Source organism: Procambarus clarkii, chromosome 90 (assembly GCF_040958095.1).
Source record: "Procambarus clarkii isolate CNS0578487 chromosome 90, FALCON_Pclarkii_2.0, whole genome shotgun sequence".
Lineage (NCBI taxonomy): Eukaryota > Metazoa > Arthropoda > Malacostraca > Decapoda > Cambaridae > Procambarus > Procambarus clarkii.
Window position 1 is genome coordinate 19011934 of NC_091239.1, and position 27088 is coordinate 19039021.

General features: G+C 46.6%; 1 long non-coding RNA gene across 1 annotated transcript in view; it reads right to left on the reverse strand.

Moving 5' to 3' along the window:
• Positions 1–27088, reverse strand: part of LOC138359290 (uncharacterized) — a 96687-nt gene that overhangs the window by 46344 nt on the left and 23255 nt on the right. Inside the window, exon 2 of the long non-coding RNA XR_011225913.1 lies at positions 6918–7016. This is a non-coding gene — a long non-coding RNA (uncharacterized lncRNA). The remainder of the gene's footprint in view (positions 1–6917; positions 7017–27088) is intronic.

Consider the following 27088-nt stretch of genomic DNA (forward strand, 5'->3'; position numbering starts at 1 on the left):
TCCTCTAAAAGCACTGGCTTTTTCTGGTAAAGGTGTTGGGGTACCTATCTTACGGATGTTATACATAAGCACTGTTCGGTCCCTGATAGACTACGCAGCACCCGTTTTGTCTTACACAGGCCAAGGCAGAATTCAAAAAATAGAGCTGATACAGAACGAGGCTATGAGGATTATTCTTGGATGTCAAAGAAATGCAATGATTGAAATAATGAGAATGGAATTAAATTTACAGAGTGTGTGTGATAGAGTCCGTGACATTAACACTAGAGTAGCTATTCGTTTCATGCGGAGAAAAGGAGGGGATAAGCTGTTTGAGAGCGTTCAGACCTGCTTGAGTGACGTACACACTTCCAGGAAACTGAGGGAGACACGCTACACGAGGGGATTAGCTCATGACCTCAGGGAATACGATGTACTTGACTACTGTAAACCCTCTCGACAGGGTAATATGTCTGCTCCCTGGAAAGTACAGAAAATAGACGTCGAAATTGTACCCCTCAATGTGAAAAAGATTCATCATGAACCGGGACAATTACGGTGTATGTATGGAAGCATGATATCCCGGTTACCAAGAGGCAACAGTTTACATGTATATTGCGACGGGTCGGTGGCGGAGGATGGCAGGGCAGGGTGTGGTGTCCTAATAAGGGAATATACGGAGTTTGGGACTGTGGACAGGAAAATTGAACTCCGGCTTAGTAATCATATATCATCCACACAAGCTGAACTGCAGGCCATTCTGGCGTGTTTGGAGGAAGTACCTCATGATGACAAAAATGTTTTTGTATTTGTCGATAGCCGAGGAGCACTGGAGTCCTTAAACAGTCGAAACCCAGTCTTCATGTCTATAGTTGAGGATTGTAAGAGAAGAATAGCTGAGATACAGCTGAAAGGTCATAGTGTGAAATTCATGTGGATTCCATCTCATGTTGGAATAGTGCTCAACGAGGTGGCGGATGACTTGGCCAAACGTGCCACATCAAAACCACAAATTGACATTGAATGTGAATTCACAATGAGACAAATAAGAAGCAAAATCAGAAATATTCAGGCACAGGCAGGAGTGGAGAGGAGAGGGATAATGTATGAGAGAAGTCAAACCATGCAACACTACATGTATGTGAGTCAAAACACCCTTTTCACTTATGGTAAAAGGAGAAATGCTTGGAGTGACTCTGTGTACATGCGGCTCAGGCTTGGGTACAAATATTACTGGGAATATGGGATAGGCGTTCATGATAATGACACGAAGTGTAAACTATGTGGTATGTTAAGGTCTCACACCCTTGCCATTATGTTCTTGATTGTCCGTTGATTAATGTATATAGAAACACTGAGATAAGGACTGTTCCTGAGCAAATAGCCTGGATGTGTCACAAAGGAAAGGTTGATGATATTCTTGAGAGATATAAGAATTTTGCACCAAGACTGTAATATTTTGTTGAATTATCCGTATAACTAGGTCATAAAAGTATTTGTGTACGTCTGATACCATACCACTTGTGAAGGAGGAAATGTACATGTTTATCTCTCAGAATGTTTGGTAACAGGTTTATTGTTTGTGATGTGTGTCTATGTATGTACTAACACGTTGTACTGAACGGGGTGAGAATAGCTTGAGCTACCTCATCCCTTTGTGTGTATTTTACCTCAATAAACTTATTTCAATTTCAATTTCAATTTCTACGAGCTCCCGCTCCACGGTGACCCGCGGTCATGGAAAACGACTCTCTGAGGAGGAAATACGCGATATTTTGTATGATGACGGTGCTCTGGATGATGACCTGGACTATGATCCAGATAAAGACCTAACTCAGAGATCTGATACGAGTGAGGAAGAGACAGAATTGGAAGATGTGGCGAGTGTGTGGGGTACTCGTGCCTCGCCCGGCCTGCCTCGCCGCCCTGGGTCAACACCGTTATCATCACCACCATCATGTATGTCCCCAGACGCTAGTAGTTTATTCAGTGATAGTACATGTGACGAATCTTTCTCGGGCTTCAGTGACATTGGCTCCGATACGAGTAGTGTGGACGACCCGAGTACGAGCAGTGGTGGTGTTACCAGGCGGGGTTTTGCTACCTCAGCAACACGCCGCGGCAGGCGGCAGCGTGCCTCACAGCATGTGGACAACGACAGTGGCCCCTCAACATCATTTATTCGTGGTAGGTCTACAGTACGTAAATCTGCCTCAGCGCCTAGCATACCCTCACGCAGCTCCAGCAGAAGCAGCGGACGACGTAGCCGTAGTTCTGGTGCTCGTGGTGGTGTTGGCCGTGGTGCTGGCGCTAACACCAAACCCCCTGGTGTACTTGTGTGGGAGGATTGCACCACATTTGTCCCTCAAATACCAACATTTGATGATAGCGATTTTGGTGTTACACCATTATTCCCATATACTGGTGATGATATGGCAGACATGGAATATTTTCAGGCATATTTTGACAATGTATTCATGACGCATCTTGTGACTGAGACAAACAGGTTCGCTCACAGCCTCATAGACGAAGGCATTTTACCTGCCTCATGGCTCACACGATGGAAGGACACGACAATCGACGAAATGTACGTGTTTCTGGCACTCACCATGATGATGAAGCATTCTGAGAAAGCTGTCATCCAGGAATATTGGAGCAAAGACAGCCTTGTTCCAACGCCTGTGTTCAACCGGTACATGTCGAGTGATAGGTATCTCTTGATTCTCAGGTGCCTGCATTTCGAGAATAATGCAAATGAGGACAGACACGACAGACTGTGGAAAGTACGGAAGATGTTCAGTGACATGAGAGGGAAGTTCAGGGATTATTTTGTACCTGGACAGAATGTGGTTATTGACGAGTCGCTTGTACTGTTCAAGGGGCGACTGGCATTCAAGCAGTACATTCCATCAAAGCGGCACCGATTTGGACTGAAGTTTTTTGTGCTATGCGACTGTGAGACTGGTATTGTCTTGGACGTGATATTATATTCTGGTACAGACGTCGACATACCGGCTCAAGATGAACACGGGTTCTCTGGCAGTGTTGTAAAAACCCTGATGGAACCGTTGCTGAACAAGGGGCATGTACTGTACACCGACAACTATTACACCAGCCCCTTACTGACCAGATACCTCCTTGCCCACAACACCGGCGTATGTGGCACTGTGAAGAGCCACAGGAAGGAAATGCCAGTGTTCGGTATAGCTATAGCCGTGGGTGAGTGCCAGCTGCGCAAGTGTGACAATATGCTGTCAGTGCGGTGGAAGGACAGACGCGAGGTGAATATGCTGAGTACGATTCACACCGGTGCCATGTTGGACAGTGGGAAAGTCCACTTTCAGACACGCAACACCGTGTATAAGCCAGACTGTGTCATAGACTATAACGTGAACATGCGCCTCGTCGATAAGTGTGACATGATGCTTGGTGGAGTGGAGTGCGTGCGCAAGTCTGTGAAGTGGACTAAAAAGTTCTTCTTCCACCTGATGGATGTTGCAGTGCTCAACTGCTTCAATATGTACTTAGTAAAATCTGGCAGGAGACCGTCTATACGTACATTCAGTGCTGGTGTTGTGTCACAGCTGCTAGTAAAGTATGGCAAGGAGGGTTCTGTTGTACCGCGCGGAGTGCAAGCAACAATGCCACATGCAGCTCCAGACAGATTGAGGGGTAATGAGAACTTCGGAGTACATATGCTCGAGTATATGCCAGGCACAGCATCACGGGAGAAGGGTAAACGTGCCTGTATAGTATGCAGGAACACTACCCGCAGAGAACAGAAACGAAGATGTATCAGCACCTGGTGCGTGGAGTGCAAGGTCCCACTCTGCCCCGTTGGCTGTTTCGCAGCATATCATACACTCGCGGAGTACTGAGTGTGTTTATGGTGTGTGTATATAGTGTGTGATACTGTACAGTGTGTATATAAAGTGTAAATATAAATTTATTTGGCATGATACATTGGAAATTGTGCAGGATAAGTGAACTTGTTTGTGATGCACGTAACACAGTGTCTACGGACAGTACGGATGTTGTACTGCGATATTATAGTGTACGTGTTCATTATACATTGAATTGGCACATAAAAACAATGAAAATGTATTGGGAAATGTGCGCAATAAATGAACAAAAATATATTCGTGGCAACTCGCGCGCCCCGCCCCGAGCGCCCCACCGCCACCGAGAGCTTACACCACGGGCGCACGGGGAATGATGACGTCACGCCCCAACTTCCGGACCCCATAGCACCCAAAGTAAGTACAATTTCGAATTTTTTTTTACATACCCATACTCAGGGAAGGGTTTTTGACACTTTAAAAAGAAAAAAGAATTTTTTCCAGAGAATTTATTTCCTGCGCACTGCGGAGGTGTCACATTTGGAGGCAACGCAGTTAGGGGGGTTAAATTATGAGTAGGCCAATAAAACAAGCACAGGTCATGTAAACATTAGGCCTTGGTGAGGTGGCTGGCACCATTTGTCTCCCCTCCTCCTAGTGTGAAAACGTGTTGCTCGCGCGCGAAGGATAATTTTGAACAATTTTTATCATTTGAACTCTTATACTCTGTTAAGATGTCTCAGAGCAGCATTCATGGTGTTCAAGATTTAAAACGAAAGAGAAAATATTTTTCAATTGATCAGAAAATTGATTTAATAGAGAAAGCAGAGCATGGATACTCTGTCACCCGTCTCGCCCAAGAATTCAACATCGGTATAGCTACAGTTTGTGATATAAAAAAGCAGAAGGCTAATATTAGGAAATTCATTGCTCAAGAGTCAAACTCATGCAATAGGCAACAGGAAAACATTGAAGCCTGCTAAATATACAGATTTGGACTCGCCTGTATTCAAATGGTTTACACAGCATCGTGCGAAAGGAATTGCTGTTTCAGTTGATTCTATTAGAAATGCAGCTGAAAGACTTGCTAAAAAGTTAAACATTGACAATTTCAAGGCTAGCACTGGATGGGTATGTCGATTTAAAGGGGAGGCATGGCATCATTAACAAGAAAATTTGTAGCGAAGCCTTAAGTGCAGATGTAGGAAGTGTTAATACATTTAAATATAAACTTTCTCAGCACATGGTATCTAATAATCTAAGCTGGTTTCAAGTGTACAATGCAGATGAAACAGGCTTTAACTGGAAATGCCTTCAAAGAAACACTTTGGCCTCTAGGCTTGAGGAGAGTATTCCTGGTCGCAAGGTAAGCAAGGAAAGAATTTCAGCATTATTGTGCGGTAATGCAGATGGCAGTCACCGAACAAAGTGCGCAATTGTTGGGAAATCTGCCAACCCCAGAGCATTGAAAAACTGCATGAACAGATTACCTGTCGTTTACTACAACACCAAAAATGCCTGGTTCAAACAGATTATTTTTGAAGACTGGTACCAGAATCACGTTTGTAAAGAAGTAAGAAAGCAGCAGATCAATGAGCGTGGCATTCGTCCTGCTTATGTAAAATAAAGGCAATGCTGTTGGGTGATAATGCCCCGGCTCACCCCATTGCTAAATTACTATCGCCTGATGGTAAAATAACATGTATGGCTTTACCACCAAATACTACATCTTCAATACAGCCCATGGATCAGGGGGTTATCTATGCTCTCAAACGGCTTTATAAGAGAGCTATAAATGTAGACATAATGGAAGTTCTGCTCTCTGAGAAAGACGAGAGGCTTAATAAGGATACAAGAGTTAGTAGAACACTAGAAAATTTCAAGAAATATTCAATTAAAAACGCTATTTACAACTGGGCCAAACAATGGAACGAGTTGAAGGTCACCACATTAAAGAACGCATGCAATAAAATTCTGAGTCCGGTACCTGGTGAGAATGAAGATGACTATGATTTTGAGGGCTTTGATAATGCGATTTTTGAGACATTAAGAGATGCTGGCGAGGAAGATTTGCAACTTTCTGATGTGACTGAGTGGTTAGATAATGATGCTGATGATCCAGGTTATGGTGAATTAACTGATGATGAGATTATCCAGTGTGTTACTGGTAATGCTGATGAGGATGCGGAAGAGGAGGAAGATACATGTAGCATGTTACCTATTCCATATGCTGCATCATTACAAAACCTTAATCAGCTGCTTGATATGGTTGCTGTAACTGATGATGAAGACACGGCAGATTATTATCTACACCTAAGGGGATTGAAAGATATCATAATGAAGAAGCTCATAATGAAGAAACAAACTAAGATTCAAAAGTTTTTGGTACAGCTTAACAGTAGGCCTACAGGACCAGCAGCCAGCACTAGCAAGGACTCACCTGAGGATGCCCAGGCAACTGGACCAGCACCCAGCACTAGCGAGGACTTACCTGAGGATGCCCAGGCAACTGAATCAGCACCCAGCACCAGCAAGGACTTACCTGAGGATGCCCAGGCAACTGGACCAGCACCCAGCACCAGCAATAACTTACCTGGGAGTGCCAATTAAGCTGTACAACACAGTTCTAATGACATAAATGTACAAAGTGTAAAAAGTGTAGTTTAGGTGATACAGTACAGTATATGTTTACTTCAGCACTGTAGTGTGATTCTAGTGGTCTGTACTTTATGTACAGACTGTAGTGTATAATGTACATTTGTTAGAAAAGCTACTGTTCTTTAATGAATTTATATTCATATCATATCTGGATCTCTCAGGGTATTGAGGCTAAAAGTCTGCACTGCACAACTCAACTGTTAAGGTAAGAACAGTAAAACACAGTAACAGTGTATTGCTAGATTTAGAAACTAGATTTTAGATTTAGAAAGATTACATAAATTAAGCTTAATTTTTTTTTGGGGGGGGGGGCCGGAGGGGTTTTTTTGGGGCCGGACGGATGGAACGAATTCCGCACTGGAACGAATCGGCCTCGCCCCATATAGTTCGCTCAAGTAAGGACACACTGTACATGTAAAAAAAATAACAAATGCCACTTACTTTGGCTTTAGGGACGTAGACAAAGTGGTGCGTGACATCATCACGGGCTGTTCGTCCGAGCGTGATGCTCCCAGAGGCGGTCACCCGGGCCATTCGAGCCTTGCAAGTTGCCACAAATATATTAACATTTATTTTTTCTATGTATTTTCAATGCTTTATAATTAGTTTTTTATTGTATATAATGGACATTTGTGTTCTTTACAATATGTATACAGTACAACCTCGATTCAACGTACCCCGATTCAACGAATCTCCGGCTAGTTCGCACACTTTTCAGGCCGAATTTACTCACCTGGTTCAACGAACAATGGTTCGCCGAAGCGAGGGATGTTCGGATTTGCTTACGATGTCCAGACAGAGTTCACAGACTGGTGGAAAACTTTCCCATTCTATAACAGATTACAATTAATAATTCTCTCATATGACAAGTTGGATCACACAAGTGGATCACACAAGTGGATCACACAAGTGGACCACACAAATGGACCACACATGTGGACCACAAGTGGTCCACAAGCTTACGATTTTGGGACAGAGTTCACAGAGTGGTGGAAAACTTTCTCATTCTATCACAGATTACAATTAATAATTCCTTCATAAGAAGTTGGATCACACAAGTGAACCATATGAACCAAACACCAGCCAAAATGGTCCACACAAACACCAGCCAAAATGGTCCACACAAACACCAGCCAGTGATCCACACAAGTGAACAACTGAGTTTCCATGATTTTCGTTCACTGATTTGGGGCACACGTATCTTTGTACATTAATTTAAAGAATGAAGCGTGATTACCTAGCTACATGTGGTAAAATCTCCTTATAGACATTTTCTGTGATGAAACAAGATGAGTGAGGGTGGACAGATAAGAGAATACTATACTGTAAACCTCACTTTACAGTGAGGTTTCACTCACTTTCGTCTGTGTGTCGTCATAGTTCAGTGACCCATGACTTTTGAAAGTTTCATATTAATAAATAATTTCTAAAACCAGTGTTTTAATAGCTTTTTATTATCCTAATTAAACTAAACTAAATAAAACCGAAAATATGCTGTAACATGATAGACATCTGCTCTTTGAGAAATTACTGTATGTTATTGGAACAACTCTAGCGTGAGTGGACGGGTCTAATCCCTGTACACACACCATGCTTGTTTCATCCCTCCCTCCCTCCCTCCCTCCCTCCCTCCCTCCCTCCCCCTCCCTCCCTCCCTCTCTCCCCCTCCCTCCCTCTCTCTCTCTCTCTCTCTCTCTCTCTCTCTCTCTCTCTCTCTCTCTCTCTCTCTCTCTCTCTCTCTCTCTCTCCCTCTCTCTCTCCCCCCCTCTCTCTCTCTCTCTCTCTCTCTCTCCCCCCCTCTCTCTCTCTCTCCCCCCCTCTCTCCCCCCTCTCTCTCTCTCTCTCTCTCTCTCTCTCTCTCTCTCTCTCTCTCTCTCTCTCTCTCTCTCTCTCTCTCTCTCTCTCTCTCTCTCTCCATCCATCCCCCTCCCTCCATCCATCCCCTCCATCCATTCATCCATCCCCTCCATCCATTCATCCATCCCCTCCCTCCATCCATCCATCCATCCATCCCCTCCATCCATCCATCCATCCCCTCCATCCATCCATCCATCCATCCCCTCCATCCATCCATCCATCCCCTCCCTCCATCCATCCATCCCCTCCCTCCCACCATCTATCCATCCTTCCCCTCCCTCCATCCATCCATCCATCCCCTCCCTCCCTCCCTCCCTCCATCCATCCATCCATCCATCCCCTCCCTCCATCCATCCATCCCCTCCATCCATCCATCCATCCATCCATCCATCCATCCATCCATCCATCCATCCCCTCCATCCATCCATCCATCCATCCATCCATCCATCCATCCATCCATCCATCCATCCATCCATCCCCTCCATCCATCCATCTATCCCCCCTCCATCCATCCATCTATCCCCCCTCCATCCATCCATCCATCCCCTCCCTCCCTCCATCCATCCATCCATCCATCCATCCCCTCCATCCATCCCCTCCATCCATCCCCTCCCTCCATCCATCCATCCATCCCCTCCCTCCATCCATCCATCCATCCATCCCCCCTCCATCCATCCATCCATCCCCTCCCTCCATCCATCCATCCATCCATCCATCCATCCCCTCCCTCCATCCCCTTTCTCCCTCCATCCATCCAGAATTGAAGAAACAAATCAAGTTAAAAAAAAAAGTTAACTGGGTCAGAGTTAGGGTTATCAGCGAGTCGGTCCCTTCACCACCACCGACACACCTCCCCCCCCCCCACCCCTACAGCCCATACACACACACACACACCCTCAAATCATCCATCCTTCCATCCCTCCCTCCATCCTACCATCAATCCATCTCCATCCTCTCGTTCCCTGCCTCCCTCCGTGCCTGTCTCCCTCCGTGCTTGCCTCCCTCCCTGCCTCTCCCTCACAAGCTCTGCCTGCCCACCTCCCAACCTCCCACTGATTTGTGGCAGACGTATCTTTGTAAATTAATTTAAAGGCTGAAGCGTGATTAGCTAGCTACATGTCGTAAAATCTCGTTATAGACATTTTCTGTGATAAAACAAGGTGAGTGAGGGTGGACAGATAAGGGAATACTGTTCTGTAAACCTCACTTGGTTTTCCTTCGTCTGTGTCGTTATAGTTCAGTGACCCATGACTTTGAAAGTTTCAGACTAATAAATCATTTCTAAAACCAATGCTTTAATAGCTTTTTATTATCCTAATTAAACTAAACTAAATAAAACCGAAAATATACTGTAATATGATAGACATCTGCTATTTGAGAAATTATTTGTTATTGGAACAACTCCAGCGTGAGCGAGTGGACGGGTCTAATCCCTGTACACACACACCATGCGTTTCTCGTTTCAATTCGTCGACACAGTTCAGTGACTACGGCTCCGAAATAATAAAATTAATAAATCATTTAATCAATGGTCATTTAACAGATGATGAGATTATACAAAATGTTACTGGCACTGTTGACGTTCCCAGCACCAGCACAGCCGTACCCAGCACCAGCACAGCCGTACCCAGCACCAGCACAGCCGTACCCAGCACCAGCACAGCCGTACCCAGCACCAGCACAGCCGTACCCAGCACCAGCACAGCCGTACCCAGCACCAGCACAGCCGTACCCAGCACCAGCACAGCCGTACCCAGCACCAGCACAGCCGTACCCAGCACCAGCACAGCCGTACCCAGCACCAGCACAGCTGTACCCAGCACTAGCACAGCTGTACCCAGCACCAGCACAGCTGTACCCAACACCAGCACAGCCGTACCCAGCACCAGCACAGCCGTACCCAGCACCAGCACAGCCGTACCAAGCACCAGCACAGCCGTACCCAGCACCAGCACAGCCGTACCCAGCACCAGTACAGCCGTACCCAGCACCAGCACAGCTGTACCCAGCACCAGCACAAAAGCAGCTGAAGCCAACACAGCAGCAGCGAGCACCAGCAAAGCTGATGCAAACATCTAAAAACATCGTGTGTGAAGTGAACAATTAGAATAAGTGTTAAATTCAAGTGTGTACATAGTGTTAAAATTAAAGTTGCAATAATTCTAATGTACAATAGTTTTCAAGAACTGTATTGTAGTACTCAACATACAGCAAAACCACTTTTAATAATACAGTGCTAACGGCTTAATGCACTGCAGTACCTATTTACTGTAGAGCATTCACAACTTCACAAAACTTCAAGATGGACATAACTCCAACAATAAGGTAAATACATGAATTACAGTATTTTTAGTAGAGTAGTAAAATATAGGTACAGTAAGTAATATGATACAATGCATTTTTATTGTGTACAAGAAAAAAAAAGACACTGACGCAAACGCCTCTTGAAGGTCACCTCTTGCAACGAATCCAACGCTCCAACGAACTGGGGGTGGTCCCATATAGTACGTTGAATCGAGGTTGTACTGTACAGTAGAATGTTCAAAATGTTCCATGAAACTGTGATACATGTGTCAATAATGTGTCCACAACAAATGTTCATTGGCATAATACTACCTGTTCAATATATTTACATTAAGTACACTTTCACACACTGTATTACACACTCAGCACTTCGGAAGTGAGTGACAAAGAAGCAGTCCATGGTACACATTGCAAATTCGCACTCGATGCAGCAGGTACAAACAGATTTTTGCTTCCTGTTTCTTTGTTCTGGGTGCTTGCAAGTAATGCACTCACGTACACCCTTGGCTTTAGTACCTGTAGGTGATATGTAGCCAACCTTGTTAAGTGTAAGGTAGTCTTGAAAAGATTATACGAAAAGATCAATTTGTAAGGTAGTCTTGAAAAGATCTCTTTGTAAGGTAGGATTGAAAAAACCAGCGTTAAATTGTAATGAAACGCCATTTTCTGGGTAAGTCCAGGAGGGTTCCCGGAACTATCCAGGCTGATATGCTAATGTTAGACTTTGGCATCAGTCATGTGTATGGAGTTTTGTAGGCCTACCGGGGACTACGAGCCAGAACCTGGCCCCCCTCACAGAGGTACGAGGAGCAATGGCCCTGTGTGGTTGGAAGCATTTTAAGTCTGCTATTGACCGGGTTAGGCACCCAGAAAGGTAAATGTCCCAAAACAAACCCCGATTCTGGTGAAAATTGCTACAAAAAGCTGAACAAGTTGATAGAACTCCCCAAACAGATACGAGCAAACAAGTATGACGTCACAGGATGACTCAAGCAGCGCATGAGTAGGGCGGAGGTGAAACAACATACGAGACAGCTTGCAAAACGGCACAGAAGTAACATCAATACCGAAAGCAAGCTGCAGCGGCTCTGCCTGCGCTGCACGATAGGAAACAACAGTATTCGGCATAAGACGATGGTCCTGGAACAACCAGGAAAGAAAGGACAGGACAACCTTAATCGACAGCGAAGTATACCTACAAAGCCGAAGAAAGAAACAGAAGGACCACCAAGAGACTTCATACTGGCACCTAGACGAAGCCCACAGGTGGGACACCAACAACGAAGCCACCTATGGTGATCAGGCATGATGATAGACTCGAGTCAAAAACACCATATGCGTAGACTCAAGGAAAAGACCAAACCAGCTATGTGATGCACCGGTCTGATCTACTGAAAGAGGCGGAGCCGCGCAAAAACTTCCGGGTTTGGACACCGTGCAAGCAGCGCCTGAAACCAAGGCTGTTCAAGTCCGCGGGCGACTTGAACTTTGCGAAGCGCAAACTAAACCGCCGCGAACTCCCGCACCGTGCTGTGGGCCCGACGGAAGGACGGACCCCATCGCCCCTGGCGATCCTGGTGAGCACTGGTCACAAAGCCCCAACCAAGAGACGACACGTCCATGAACACATCGAGCGAGGGCTCGGGTAGGCACCATAGCACTGAACCCCGAAAAACCCGAAGAGGAAACTGGCGATGCAGCAACTGTTGCAAGGCCCCCGGGGGTTGAACCCAGTGATCGCAAGAGAGGCGGAAGGGATGTCCCCGAAGGAACCAAAACAGGCGACGCAGCCAAACCCGACCCAGCAGGTAGACCAACATCGCAAAGTTTAGGCTCTCGCACAGAGGCTCGAGCAACCACTAGGTGACCTGAGAACCTCCCAGAAAACAGTAAAGGTGGGACTGCAGGCGAAGGAGAGACTCCGGAGGGAGACACAAGGAAGCAGTCCGAGAGTCCCAAACAAGATCCCAGCCAAGTCGGAACCTGGGAGGGGATCAGATGGAACTTCCTCCAGTTCACCAAGAACCTGAACCTGGCGAGCTGGGAAAGAAACAAACTCCTGGCTAGCAGACATGAGGACCGGCTGGGAGCCCAGACCAGCCAGTTGTCAAGGTAGGCCAACACCCAAACACCTAAAACACACAGACGGGCCACCACGATACTGCGCCACGGCATCCCCGCGTAAGGCATGTGAAAACACTAGGTGCCAGATTCAACCCGAACGGGAGACGACGAAAGCGGTAACTCTGATGCCCCACAACAAAACCAAGCCAGTCCCTGAACCCAGGATGAATCGGGACATGCTAATATGCGTCCCGGAGGTTCAAGGACACCATCCAAGCGCCCGGCTCCAACAAAAGCCGAACCTGAGACAGCGTAACCATCCAAAAGGAAGGGCAATGAACCCAGGGGTTCAGACGGGACAAGTCCAGAATGAACCACAGGTCCGCACAGTCCCGTTTCAGGACCGGAAACAGGTGGGAGACCCACCTGAGGGACACTGTTATTTCGACCACACCCAAGCGAACCCACTCCATGGTGACCTGACAGAGAGCAGGGGAAGAGGCCTGCCCTGTCAGCCCCGAGCTCCCCGAAGGAGGAGCCACCCAACGCCACCGCAGACTGTTGGAGATGACCCGATAAGCCTACAAATTGTGAGACCAGGCGTGAACGAACAGAGCAGGCCCCATCGCCCAATCAATAGGACTAACCACGAAAGGGCCGGTGCCCCATGCGAGAACACGAGCCCTGCACAGAGCGAACACTGTGCCGACCAGATGAAGGGGGTTCCGAAGGAGGTGCCGGCACCGAAACTGGCACCACTGGCCTACCCCGACGAGCGGAACCTTGCACCCTGGCACAACCCCTCCAGAAAGGCATCCCCCCCCTGGGGCCCCCGGAGAACCAACAAATCAGACATGGGGTGACAACTAGCCAAAGCCGCTTGCAGATACTGCGCCACGGCAGAATCTGCAAACAGCAAGGGGCAGAAGGGTGAAGACAACCTAACAGCCAGGGCCTAAGCAGATTCCAGGGAGGAAGCAAGCACTGCCTGTCGACATGCGAGCCAGGAGGCATAAAACAGCAACACCGCATCCCGCAGGATCGGCGCAAACAGCTTCAACAAGGCAGACGACGAACGAGCCACTGAGCCCAAGGCCCCAGACCCAGGAACGGCCCAGGGCGCCTCCACATCCACGTCAAGCCAGTCCGACGAAAGCTCAAGGAGGGAAAAGAAGCGCAAAGCCGAAGCCAAGAGGCCACGAGCGCGCAAGTCCTCAGCAACCTGCACAGCCGAAAGGGAAGGAACCTGCACATGGAGCTGCACAACGCCTACATCCCAATGAAAGGGCAGGAGCAAACAAGCACTCACTGAGGTGGTCAAATTCACCCCCCAGGAAAACCTGGACCAGCGTAAAAGCCTCACGCCACTCAAGAGTGCAGGAACAACAGAAGGAATGCCATGCCTCCAAACCAAAAACGGGACAGTCCGCCAGCCAGGACGACTCGGGAACCTCATACCGGATCCAGTAGGGAAACGAAGACAGATCCATGATGGAGGCGTAATCTGGGTCACGCAGGCGGTAAGCCGCAAAGGCTGCACGCACCATACCAGGTTAGATGCGGGAAGACAAAAATCTCCGGAAAAACAGGACCAAAGGACCCAAATGGACACAGAACCGAACCCAGGGAGGGGCAGACACCAAATCCAACTCGTATGCAGAGGGGGGCGGAAGGAAAGCCCTTCTTGTAACAGTAAGCCCCGCTATGAGGACTGAAAAACCCAGGCAGGGTCCAACAGAGCCCAATGGCCCCCAAGTCAGCCCCTCCCTAGCCCCAGGATTTTTCCCGTCCGGACCCGGGGCCGAGTCATCTCCCAAAGCACCAGCCTCAAAATAAAAGGCCGGCGCAGCTGTAAAAGCCGGATGGAATTGGGCCCACTGGTCAGACCAAGACGCTTTGGCAGGGAGAGCAGACTCGAATGCCTCCATCGCCACACCGGAAGGGGCATCCCCCGAGACTGCCCGAGTCTCAATACCATCTAAACCCTGCTCCGACTTGGAAACCCTCAGACATTTCAGAGCCGGAAGCAGGGAGGGGAGGGGAAGGAGCCAGACCAAACCACAGGAGGGGAAGGACGAGGGGGTATGAACGAAACCAAGGCCAAAGTGACCAACACCCCCAAGTCCAGGTCCTCATAAGCAAAACGAGGCAGTCTCGGGGCATCCGCCGTAGCAACCAACCTAGCGCATTGCAACAATCTAAACCTAACATGCAACGCTTGCGCTGTCTTTACCCAAACAACGTCATCACAGACTGGGTAAACTGAGTCACCAGCAAGCAACAAAACTCGTAGGACTCCGGGTCGAAGGTATCGCCAACCCAACAGGCAGTGTGATGGAGGCAAAAACAATGAGTCACCCTGAGACAAGGGGACAGAGCAACCCTCGAACTCGCACAAAGTGAAGGGGGAACTCAGAGGTCACATCCATCAGATCCACACGTCCCCTTGGGGATTCCTAGGGTCCCGAGATGGAACTCACGCTCAGGGAAGCCCAGGCAGGGTACTGGTAACTGGCGACCAATCTACCAAACGACACACTAAGAGCTGAACCCCGGGACGTGTACACTCACGGGGGTGTACACTCAGCAGGGGATACCACCTGAAGAGAATGTAGTACCCAGACACCGCACTCAGGGGGCAACCAAGGCAAGCCCCCACCAGGCAAGAAAACAAAGAGAAAAAGAAACTCCGCAAGAGGACAGTGTACCCAGACGGAACAGAGCTGGCCTCTTTGAATGGTGAAAACAAGCTGCGCAGTACCCTGCACCCCTTACCAGTGCAAACTGCCCTTACCCTAAGGTAAACAAGGGAGACAAAACACCCCACCACACAAGGGGCAGCCGAAAACAGAGCAGCAAACGGCCTAGCAGAGGCAGAACCCAATGAACTTGGGGAAGGTGGCCCCCAAGCCCCAAGGGCAGTACTTAAAGGGCACCTAGGAAAGGGAGCCCTAGGTGCATGCAGCCTGAGTACTGAAGAATCACTCCTGGATTGTGCCAGAGCACACGACAGCAGCCAAGAGCATCAGCCTCAGAGATGAGAGGTGGATGGCCTGTGCAGGGGTCTGGGACTCCTCCTTCACCCTCCCAGGGAGGGGCGGGGGAAGCTGCGCAGACGGCAGCGACGTGTGATATCATACTCATTTGTTCGTATCTGTTTGGGGAGTTCAATCCACTTGTTCGGCGTTTTGAAGCAATTTTCACCAGAATCGGGGTTTGTTTTGGGACGCTTACCTTTCTGGGTGCCTAACCTGGTCAATGGCAGACATAGAATGCTTCCAACCACACGTTTTTTTTTTTATAGGACACTGCTTCTTGTGCCTCTGTGAGGGGGCCAGGTTCTGGCTTGTGGTCACCGGTAGGCCGGTCAGTCGGCCGAGCGGACAGCACGCTGGACTTGTGATCCTGTGGTCCTGGGTTCGATCCCAGGCGCCGATGAGAAACAATGGGCAGAGTTTCTTTCACCCTATGCCCCTGTTACCTAGCAGTAAAATAGGTACCTGGGTGTTAGTCAGCTGCCACGGGCTGCTTACTGGGGGTGGAGGCCTGGTCGAGCACCGGGCCGCGGGGACACTAAAAAGCCCCGAAATCATCTCAAGATAACCTCAAGATCAAGGCCCACAGAACTCCAAACACATGACTGATGCAAAAGTCTGACATTAGCATACCAGCCTGGATAGCTCCGGGGAGCCCGCCCAGAAAATCCAGGTATTCTTGGAAATATCTAGGAAAACCTCAATGACAAAATTCTGTCCTGGTATTACTCATATCTTCACCTATATATGGGTGTGTCGGACTTCAGCGCCTTCTATGATCCAGGTTCCGAGTTAAACAGTTGACCCTACCATTAATATCAGTTTCTAATCTTCTAGTTTGCTGGTGAGGAAGTGAAGATGAGCTGAAATGACTTATCACTTCACTGTTACCTAGCAGTAAATAGGTACCTGGCAGTCAGACAGCTGTTATGGGTTGCTTCCTGGGATGGAGGGGGGGGGGGAATTACCTGGTTGATGGGGTTCTGGGAGTTGTTCTACTCCCCAAGCCCGGCCCGAGGGCAGACTTGACTTGTGAGAGTTTGGTCCACGAAGCTGTTGCTTGGAGCAGCCTGCAGGTCCACATACCCACCACAGCCCAGTTGGTCCGGCACTCCTTGAAGGAAACAACCTAGTTTCCTCTTGAAGATGTCCACGGTTGTTCCTGTAATATTTCTGATGCTCGCTGGTAGGACATTGAACAACCGTGGACCTCTGATGTTCATACAGTGTTCTCTGATTGTGCCCATGGCACCTCTGCTCTTCACTGGTTCTATTCAGCATTTTCTTCCATGTCGTTCACTCCAGTACGTTGTTATTTTACTGTGTAGATTTGGGACCTGTCCCTCCAGTATTTTCCATGTGTATATTATTTGGTATCTCTCTCGTCTCCTTTCTAGTGAGTACATTTGGAGAGCTTTGAGACGATCCCAATAATTTAGGTGCTTTATCTCGTCTATGCGTGCTGTATATGTTCTTTGTATTCCCTCAATTTCAGCAATCTCTCCTGCTCTGAAGGGGGAAGTGAGTACTGAGCAGTACTCAAGACAGGACAACACAAGTGATTTGAAGAGTACAACCATTGTGATGGGACCTCTGGACTTGAAGGTTCTCGTAATCCATCCTATCATTTTTCTGGTTGACACAATACTTGCTTGGTTATGCTCCCTAAACATTAGGTCGTCGGACATCATTATTCCCATATCCTTGACATGCTGTTTTCCTACTATGGGCAGATTCGTTTGTGTTTTGTACCCTGTATTATGTTTAAGATCCTCATTTTTGCCGTATCTGAGTACCTGGAATTTATCACCGTTAAACATCATATTATTTTCTGCTGCCCAATCGAAAACTTTGTTACTATTTGTTTGCAGTTTATCAATGTCTTCAGCAGAGGTAATTTTCATGCTGATTTTTGTATCATCTGCAAAGGATGACAAGAAGCTGTGACTTGTGTTTTTGTCTATATCTGATATGAGAATAAGGAACAGCAGTGGTGCAAGGACTGTACCTTGAGGTACAGAGCTTTTAACTGCGCTCGGACTCGATTTTACTTGATTGACTGTTGCTCTTTGTGTTCTGTTCGACAGGAAATTGAGTATCCAGTGTCCTACTTATACCTACTTATACCTATGTCCAGTTATGCCTATTGACCTCATTTTGTGTGCAATCACTCCATGGTCACATTTGTCGAATGCCTTTGCAAAATCTGTGTATACGACATCTGCATTATGTTTTTCCTCTAATGCCTCAGTGATTTTGTCATAGTGGTCAAGTAGCTGTGAGAGGCATGATCGTCCTGCTCTAAATCTATGTTGGCCTGGATTGTGGAGGTCATTGGTTTCCATGAATCTAGTGACCCGACTCCTGATCACTCTTTCAAATACTTTCATTATGTGGGATGTTAGTGCAACTGGTCTATAATTCTTTGCCAATGCTTTGCTACCACCCTTGTGTAGAGGGGCAATGTCTGCTGCTTTAAGTGCATCTGGTATCTCCCCTGTGTCCAAGCTCTTCCTCCACACTATACTGAGTGCCTGTGCTACTGGCACTTTGCATTTCTTTATAAATATTTTGAGTATCATTCAAAAGGAAATTGTCCGAAGATTCCACTTTCATGCTGAGTATCGGAGTGCTAAACATGTCTTCATACTGCTTTTTTTTAGGATTTCACTAATTTCTTTGTCATCCTCAGTGTATGAACCTTCACTAATACGAATAGGTCCAATACTGGCAGTAGTTTTCGCTTTTGATTTAGCATATGTGAAGAAATATTTTGGGTTTTTCTTTATTTCTTGAATTGCTTTCTGTTCTAGTTGCCTTTCTTCAGTCTGATACGAATGCTTCAGTCTCTGTTCGATTTCTTCAATCTCCCTGTTTAAATTATTTCTTCTCTGTATGGAGAGTCGTGTCTGCTTAAGCATTTCCGTTAATTTCTTCCTCCTTTTGTAATGTCGTGTGCGTTCTCTTTCTACATTGGACCTCTTTCTGGCTTTCCTCAAAGGAACATGTTTCAGACAGACTTCATATGCTTCAGAAGTCAGTTTTTCTATTCCCTGTGTAGGATTTTTATTTCTTAGAACATTTTTCCATTGAATGTTTGTAAGTTCCTCGTTTATTTTCTCCCAGTCTATCCTCTTATTATTAAAATTGAATTTATTGAATAGCCCTTCTCGCTTGTTGTTTCTCTTGGGCCTACTACCGTTATTAATGTTAGTTTGCACTTCAATGAGCTTGTGGTCCGAGTACGCAGTGTCTGAGACAGTAATGTCTCTGATTAGCTCTTCGTTGTTCGTGAATATCAGGTCCAGCGTGTTTTCGTTCCTAGTGGGTTCTGTAATCTGCTGACTGAGCGAGAATTTGTCACAGAATCTCAGTAGTTCTCTGACCTGTGGCTGGTTATTTCCAGGTTGACTTCCTGCTATGATGTTATTGTTTACTATTCTCCATTTTAAACTGGGTAGATTGAAGTCTCCAAGGAAGATGATATCTAGTACTGGGTTTGCTAGGTTATCAACGATATTCTCTATTTTGTGGATCTGTTCAGTGAATTCCTCAACTGTTGCATCTGGCGGTTTGTATATTAAAATAGTAAGTAGATTCATATTTTCTACCTTGATTCCAAGTACCTCTACCACCTCATTGGACGAGTTCAGGAGCTCTGTGCATGCCAGCTCCTCTTTAATTAATATACAGACCTACTCCTCCACTTGACCTAATTACTCTGTCACATCTATATAGATTGTAATTCGGAATCTAGATTTTACTATCCATGTGGTTTTTTGTGTGGGTTGCTGTAAATGCACCAAATATTGAGTTCGATTCTATTAGGAGGCCATTTATGAACTTAACTTTATTTCTTGATTTTGGTTTCAAGCCTTGTATGTTTGCAAATATGAATAATTTCCCACATTGAGAGTCACTTTTGGTGGGCTTTGGTAGTTCTCCCCCCACTCTACCCCGGTCCAGGGTGTGTTGTTTTGGAAGTGATTCGTCCAGTTTTGGTAGTAGGACGGGTGTTGTGTGGTGTAGTACCTGTGTGCTTGTTGATAATTTGTATTCCAGTCTTGTGGGTATCTCCCTTCCCCTCTGTAATCCTGTAGTGGTTCCATCTGACTGTTCCTCTCTCTTATATTTACTACTCTGTTTCTGCCTTCCTCTAAGTAAGTAATTATCAAAAGAAGGCACCAAACCGGGAAGGCTATGTAGCACCATCAAATACGCAAAATAATCAGAGGGCGCTAAATATCACCAAGGATGCCAATACAAGAACAAAAACGCATAAGGCGAACGATATCAAAAGTATCAGAGTCACCAAGAATTCTATCGAGGGACAGGTGACCGCGAGGGGCGGTCGGAAAGCAAGACACACACTCGTCCTGGAGGTCAGGACATTCAAGAAGGACATGCACGACCGTAAGAGGGACAATGCAACTAGGACAATAAGGAGCAGGGCGGCGCTCCATCAAGTGACCATGGGTTAAGCGAGTATGGCCAATACGCAACCTCGCCAGAGCTGTTTCCCACCTTCGGTTACGGTGGAAGGAGGACGGCCACGAGGAAACACAACATTTAAGAGTACGTAGCTTGTTACCAGTAACAGACAACCAAGAAGCCTGCCAACGGGTAAGGACTGAGGAACGGATAACCGGGTAAAAGTTGGAATACGGAATGCCTTTACGAGAGATGGGACAACAGCGGACAGCTTCCTTGGCAGCAGCATCCGCACGCTCATTTAACCCTTAAAGTGCGCATCACTTCATATGAAGTGTAAATCGTTTTACCAGTCAACTGCGCTTCACTTCATATGAAGTGTATGGCTACCGCGCACGATTTGAATGGCCCGCGGTGTAGCTGGGGGTCCCATACGCTGCCCAGGGGCTCTAGTAAACAGCGGCCATTTTGAAAAAAAATCCAGCTCACGCTCCGATGGCATGGGAGGCCTCAGTTTAGCGAGAGTCACCATGGCGAGCGCACGGTCAAACGCCTCACGAGCACGCATCACTCAGTCCCTCACCCCAGAGCAAATAGCCCACGAATTATTCTCTGAAGGTGAAGAAAGTGTGTTTGACGATTCAGACAACGATGAGGATTATACACAGTTGTCGGGAGATAGTAGCAGCAGCAGTGAAAGTGAGAATGACCGCCATGCCATGGCGAGGCCTATACGCTCTCCCATGCCTCCTCGCCCATTTTCTACCCCAATTCTACCACGACCTCACAGTTCCTGTGGATATTTTCTGTTTGAGGGTGACGAGTCAGAGGGAGGTGACTCCTTTTCTGGGTTTAGTGACTCAGATCAAAGTTTTATTGAGCCTGTGGCTGGTACCAGTGGTGTAACTGGGCGAGAAATTGTCGCGTCAGCAGCATCTCGCCCAGCCAAGCGCCACTGCATGGCACCACATGAGGCACCAAGACCCTCGTGTTCACGTGCACCCACCTCACGTGCACGTAGCCGCCGTGCTTCTCGCAGACGGTATTCAGCTCCTGGTCGCCGGTATGCATCGCTTCCTCGCCGTCTTTCCTCTGCATCTCGCAGGACGCCTGGTGTACTTGAGTGGAGTGATGGTGACGATTTTATTCCTAATATTCCTCACTTTGACGATAAAGATGTAGGGATTACAAACCTTTTCCCTAATCAAGGTGAGGACATGGCTGAGATGGAATATTTTACAGCATTCTATGATGAACCACTCATGGAATACATTGTACACCAAACGAACCTGCATGCTGCTTACCTGATTGAGAGGGAAATCACAGAATTTTCACGACTGCAGCGTTGGAAAAATACCACAGTGGCGGAAATGTATGTGTTTTTGGCACTCTGTTTGTTGATGAAGCACTGTCACAAACATGCAATAAATGACTATTGGAGCAAGGACAAGACAATACCAACACCTTTATTCGGGAAATATATGTCACGAGACAGGTTTCAGATACTCCTCAGGTGTCTACATTTTGGAAGTGTTCAGGACCGAACACCTGATGATAGACTGTGGCGAGTGAGGCACTACATGAACGATGTTATTGGAAAATTCAGAGATTTTTACGTACCAGCACAGAAGCTGGTGGTTGATGAATCTCTCATACTTTTCAAGGGACGTGTTCCATTCAAACAGTACATTCCCTCAAAACGAAACCGATTTGGCCTGAAATTTTTTGTTCTTTGTGATTGTGAGACAGGATACGTGTTACACATGATTCTGTACTCGGCTAGTGATGTAGACATTCCCGGTAACGACGAACATGGATTCTCGGGGAGTGTAGTGAAGACCATCATGGCTCCGTGGATGAACAAGGGACACATTTTATACACAGATAATTACTATACAAGTCCCTTGCTAGCTCGGTTCTTGCTAGAAAATAGAACCGGATTGGTTGGTACAGTAAAGCCACAACGAAGGGAAATGCCTGTGTTTGACAACGACATTGCAGTTGGTGAGTGTCAGAGAAGGAAAAGTGATAACATTCTGTCAGTTCGGTGGAAAGACAAAAGAGAGGTGAACTTGTTGACAACAATTCATGATGGAACAATGGTGAACAGTGGGAAAGTGAGCCATAAAACAAACGCACCACTATATAAGCCAGACTGTGTTTTAGACTATAATATCAACATGCGGTTGATTGATAAATCAGACATGATGATTGGCACTGCAGAGTGTGTGCGGAAGACATGTAGGTGGACGAAAAAAGTGTTCTTCCATCTTGTGGACATGAGCATGCTGAACTGTTTCAACATGTACCTTGTGAGAACTGGACGTAAGCCCACTTTCCATGACTTTGTATTTGATGCTGCAATACAGTTATTAGGAAAGTTTGCAAAAGATGTCCCAGGTATTCAGCGGCCCATCATAAACCCACTGTTGCAGCATGCTGGTACTCCACGCCTCGCTCACACTGAAGGCTTCCTAGCACACAAACTTAAGTATTTGCCACCTGGTGTGAAGCGTGCAATAGCCCAACGTGATTGCTTGGTGTGTAAAACAACGACACGTAGAGACAAGAAACGGAAGCTTGTGCAAACATGGTGTGAAACGTGTGGTATCCCATTATGTGCTGTCGACTGCTTCAATGACTACCACAGTCTAGAAATCTTCTAAGTGTGCTTCAAAGTGTGTATAGCGTGTGCGAGTGTGTAAATATGTAAACATATAAGCAGAACATATAATATAATAGACTGTAATGACATATTATATTGCCGTAATTGAAAACATTTGTGTGCGCCTGTGTATACTCAAATATGCAACAATTATTGATACAAAATATGTTCAAACAGTATTTGAAACACAATTAGTGAAAAAAAATTAGATAAAATGCGCTTAGACATTGTAAATAAATAGCGCGAAAATATATTTGTGGCAACTCTGGCTGTTTGAGGACCGCGCGCAACATCTCCCGGGCGTGTACTGCATGAGCGACCATGCAGATTGTGACGTCATCGCAGAGCTTCTCGGCTCTATTGCAACAAAAGTAAGTACAATAGAATTTTTTTTTTATTTTTCCCGTGATCAGTGAACAGAACTTAACAGATTAGCAAAAAAAAAAAATTTTTTTTTTTTCAAAATGACATGCGCCTGTGTGGATAGCAGGATATTAGACCCCGAGCATGTTAAGGGTTAAAGACACACCAATATGGCTGGGAACCCAACAAAACTCAACCGACTTAAATTTACTGTGAACGAGAAACAGCCAATGCTGGATCTCGACAACTACTGGATGAACCGGATTAACCCTCAAACCGCGCATATCATATATAAATGATATCAGTGACAAAACCGAAACCGCGCACATCATTTATATATGATTTCGTGTCTAGCGCTATAATTTAAACTCCCCGCCTGGGATAGGGGCAGCTATAGTACAGCCACGACCGATAGTTGCCAGATGCCACCTAGAAAAAAAATCCAGGCCAACATTCTTGGGTGTTACAGCGTCAGTATTGAGCAAGCCACCAAGGCTGGCGCACGCAGCACGAGCTCACAGCACCGCTGTTCAGCTTGTAACCACAGCATCGCCTACAAATACCATAATATATATGATACAGCTATTATTTAGCAGTGATAGTATTACTGAAGCCCCCTGACTGTGATAAAACTGACCAGGATTCTGATAATACCAGGATTGTGGTGATATTTAGCCCTGTGCTCCATGGAGGGAGGCATAAGGCTGTGCGAGGGAGGGTTGTGGCGTCGTCTTCTGACTGTGTGTGGCCACCATTTATTGACTGCACTCACCATACCAGCTTAGTGGTTCGATATGGTGAACACAAATGTAGATACTTATATATAACGTGTGTATAGTGTGTGATAACAGCGAGAGGAGTAGGTTGGGAGCCGCCATTTTGGTGAGGGAAGAGCCTCGTCTGCACGTCTTGGCATGGTGTTTACTGATGGCCACTATGGTCTTTGGGCACCATACCAGCTTATTTGTTCAGGTATGGTGAATAAAACAGGTAGATACTTAAATATAATATGTGTATATAGCGTAATAACACCACAAACAATATTGTTGAAGGACAAATATTAGTGCGTCTGGCCTTGAGGGCGGCCGCCGATCAGCTGACTGTGTGAGTAGCTACGTCTTTGTGGCCTTTACTCACCATACAAGCTTAGATGTACAGTTATGGTGAACAAAACATGTAAATACGTATATATAACATCTGTGTATAGTGAATAAATACAGAAAGAGCATTGTAGGAGGTGAGTGAGGAGGTGTTGAGGGAGGGAGTGGCAGTGAGTGGCTCGCTGGTGTTTGGCGGTCACTCCTCGTTGCTTTTTGACTCACAAGACCAACTTAGTAGTTTGTTATGGTGTACAAAACATGCAAATACTTATATATAACCTGTGTATATAGTGTAACAACAGCAAAACTATTTGTTTATTGTTTTATGAACATAATAATTGAATCACTAATATGCACACCATAATTTTGAGTACAGCGATGGTTCACACATTTTATAATATAAATATACCACAATTCACTGTATGGAATATTACTGCAAAAAAACTAAGAAAAAATCAATCAGAGACATTGAAATAATTAGGTAATAATATATTTGTGGCAACTGCCGTCTGACAGCTCGGGTGGAGTAGACCTCGTCTGGCGAAGGCTCTGCCAACGCCCCTTTTTTGCCACAATTCCCTACCCTATTGCGGCTAAAATATGCCACCTACGATTTTTTTGTTATTTTTTCCGTGATCAGGGAACAAAAATGAACACTTCTATAAGACGAAAGAATTTTTTGGAATTTTTTTTTTTGTTGCGCCTGTGGGTGTGAATTCCATTTGGGCCCCTAGCGGTTTGAGGGTTAAAGGACCCAAGAGCCATGAGGGCACTACGAGAGTCAAAAACAACTACAAAGGAAGACTGACAACGAGAAAGCAGGAGACGAAGAGCATAGAGAATAGCATAAAGTTCCGCTGTAAAGATGCTAGTCTCCGGAGGCAAGCGACACATATAAGTGCGATCAGGAAAAACAACAGAGTAGCCAACACCGTCCGCTGACTTAGACCCATCGGTGAAGACAGAAACGGAGCAGGAGTGAGAAGAAAAGTGCTCGAGGAAAAGGCGTTTAGAACCGTAGGAGGGGTAAAAGCTTTAGTGATACGGGTCAAGGATGTACAAAACCGCGGAAGAGGGACCCTCCACGGGGGCAAAGAAGGAACAACACGAGGAGAAACATCAGAAATACGAACGGAAAGAGAATCCTGTAGGCGAGATAACCGGACAGAAAGAGGGAGGTGGTGAAGAGGAACAGGAACCGCAGGAGGGGTAAAAGTTAAAGCACGACAGAGGCGAAAGGAAGGATGTTGTAAGGATCGCGCAAGATAGCGAAGACAGTAGCGATCACGGCGGTCCTGGAGAGACAGGAAGCCAGTGTCAACATACAAGCTAAGGACGGGAGTCGATCGAAAGGCACCAGAACTGAGGCGCAACCCAGTATGGTGCAAAGCATCAAGACGGCGAAGAGTAGAAGGAGAAGCAGACGAGTAAGCAGGGCAACCATAATCGAGCTTAGACAGGACGAGAGAGGAATTGTAAAGCAAGGAGAGTGCGCCTATCTGCTCCCCAAGAGGTATGGGACAAGACCCGAAAGAGGGTAAGGGCCTTATAGAGCACTCAACACGGAGGTAAGAGATATGGGGAGACCAAGACAAACGAGTGTCAAGGAATAACCCCAAAAGCTTTGCGGAATCTTTGTTTTCAAGGGGATGACCATAAAGTGACAATGAGGGACGACGAACGACCCGTTTCTGAGTAAAAGTCATGGCATAAGTCTTAGTAGTAGAGAACTTGAAGCCATGATCGGTGGCCCAAGACGACACAGCATCAATCGCAAGTTGAAGCCGGCATTGAAGTAGAGGCGAATCATTACCCCTGACAGCAAAGGGTAAGATCATAGACATAGAGAGCGGAGAAGACGCCTGAAGGAAGAGAGGAAAGAAGACCATTGAGGGCAACCAGAAAAAGAGTAGTGCTCAGAACACTACCCTGGGGCACACCTTCGTATTGCTGAAAAGAGGTAGAGAGAGCGGTACCAAGCCTCACCCGAAAGGAACAACGAGAGAGGAAGCTGCGGAGAAATACAGGGAGACGACAACGAAGGCCAAAAGAATGACTGCTATAGAATATGATACCGCCAAGTGGTGTCATAAACCTTTTCCAGGTCAAAAAGGACGGCAACAACGGAGGTCTTCGCAGCAAAAGCAGTACGAATATAGACCTCCAAGTTCACCAGGCCATCTGTTGTGCTGCGGCACTTGAGGAAACCAAATTGAGAAGGGGAGAGGAGGTGATGGTGTTCCAGGAACCACATCAGACGAACATTAACCATACGTTCAAAAAGTTTGCAGACACTTGTGAGGGGCAATAGGGCGAAAGTCCTTAGGGGATGTTCTCAGAGAGCCTGGTTGGCGAACAGGGAGGACAATGGCATCGAGCAAGTCCTCAGGGAGTGACGACGACTTCCAGATCCGATTATACAGACTCAGTAAATACTGAGACGTGCACGGAGGCGAAGCATCTCATAATGAATGCCATCGGACCCCTCCGCCGTAGAACCGCAGAGGGCCAGGGCAGAACAAAGTTCAGAGAGAAGGGATCGTTACAGGGAACTCGAAGACGAGTGCAGAAATCTAAAGGACGAGATTCAAGGACAGGTTTACGAAGAAGGAAAGATTGGGGAAGATGAAGACCAGAGCTAACAGAAGAAAAGTGGGAACTCAGTTCGGAAGCGACCTGCAACGGGTCCGCCACCACAAGAGTATCATGGAGGTGAAGGACTGGTGAAACATCGGGAACGAACTTACCCGCTATCTTGCGGATACGCTTCCAGATCTGCGGCAGAGGAGTTTC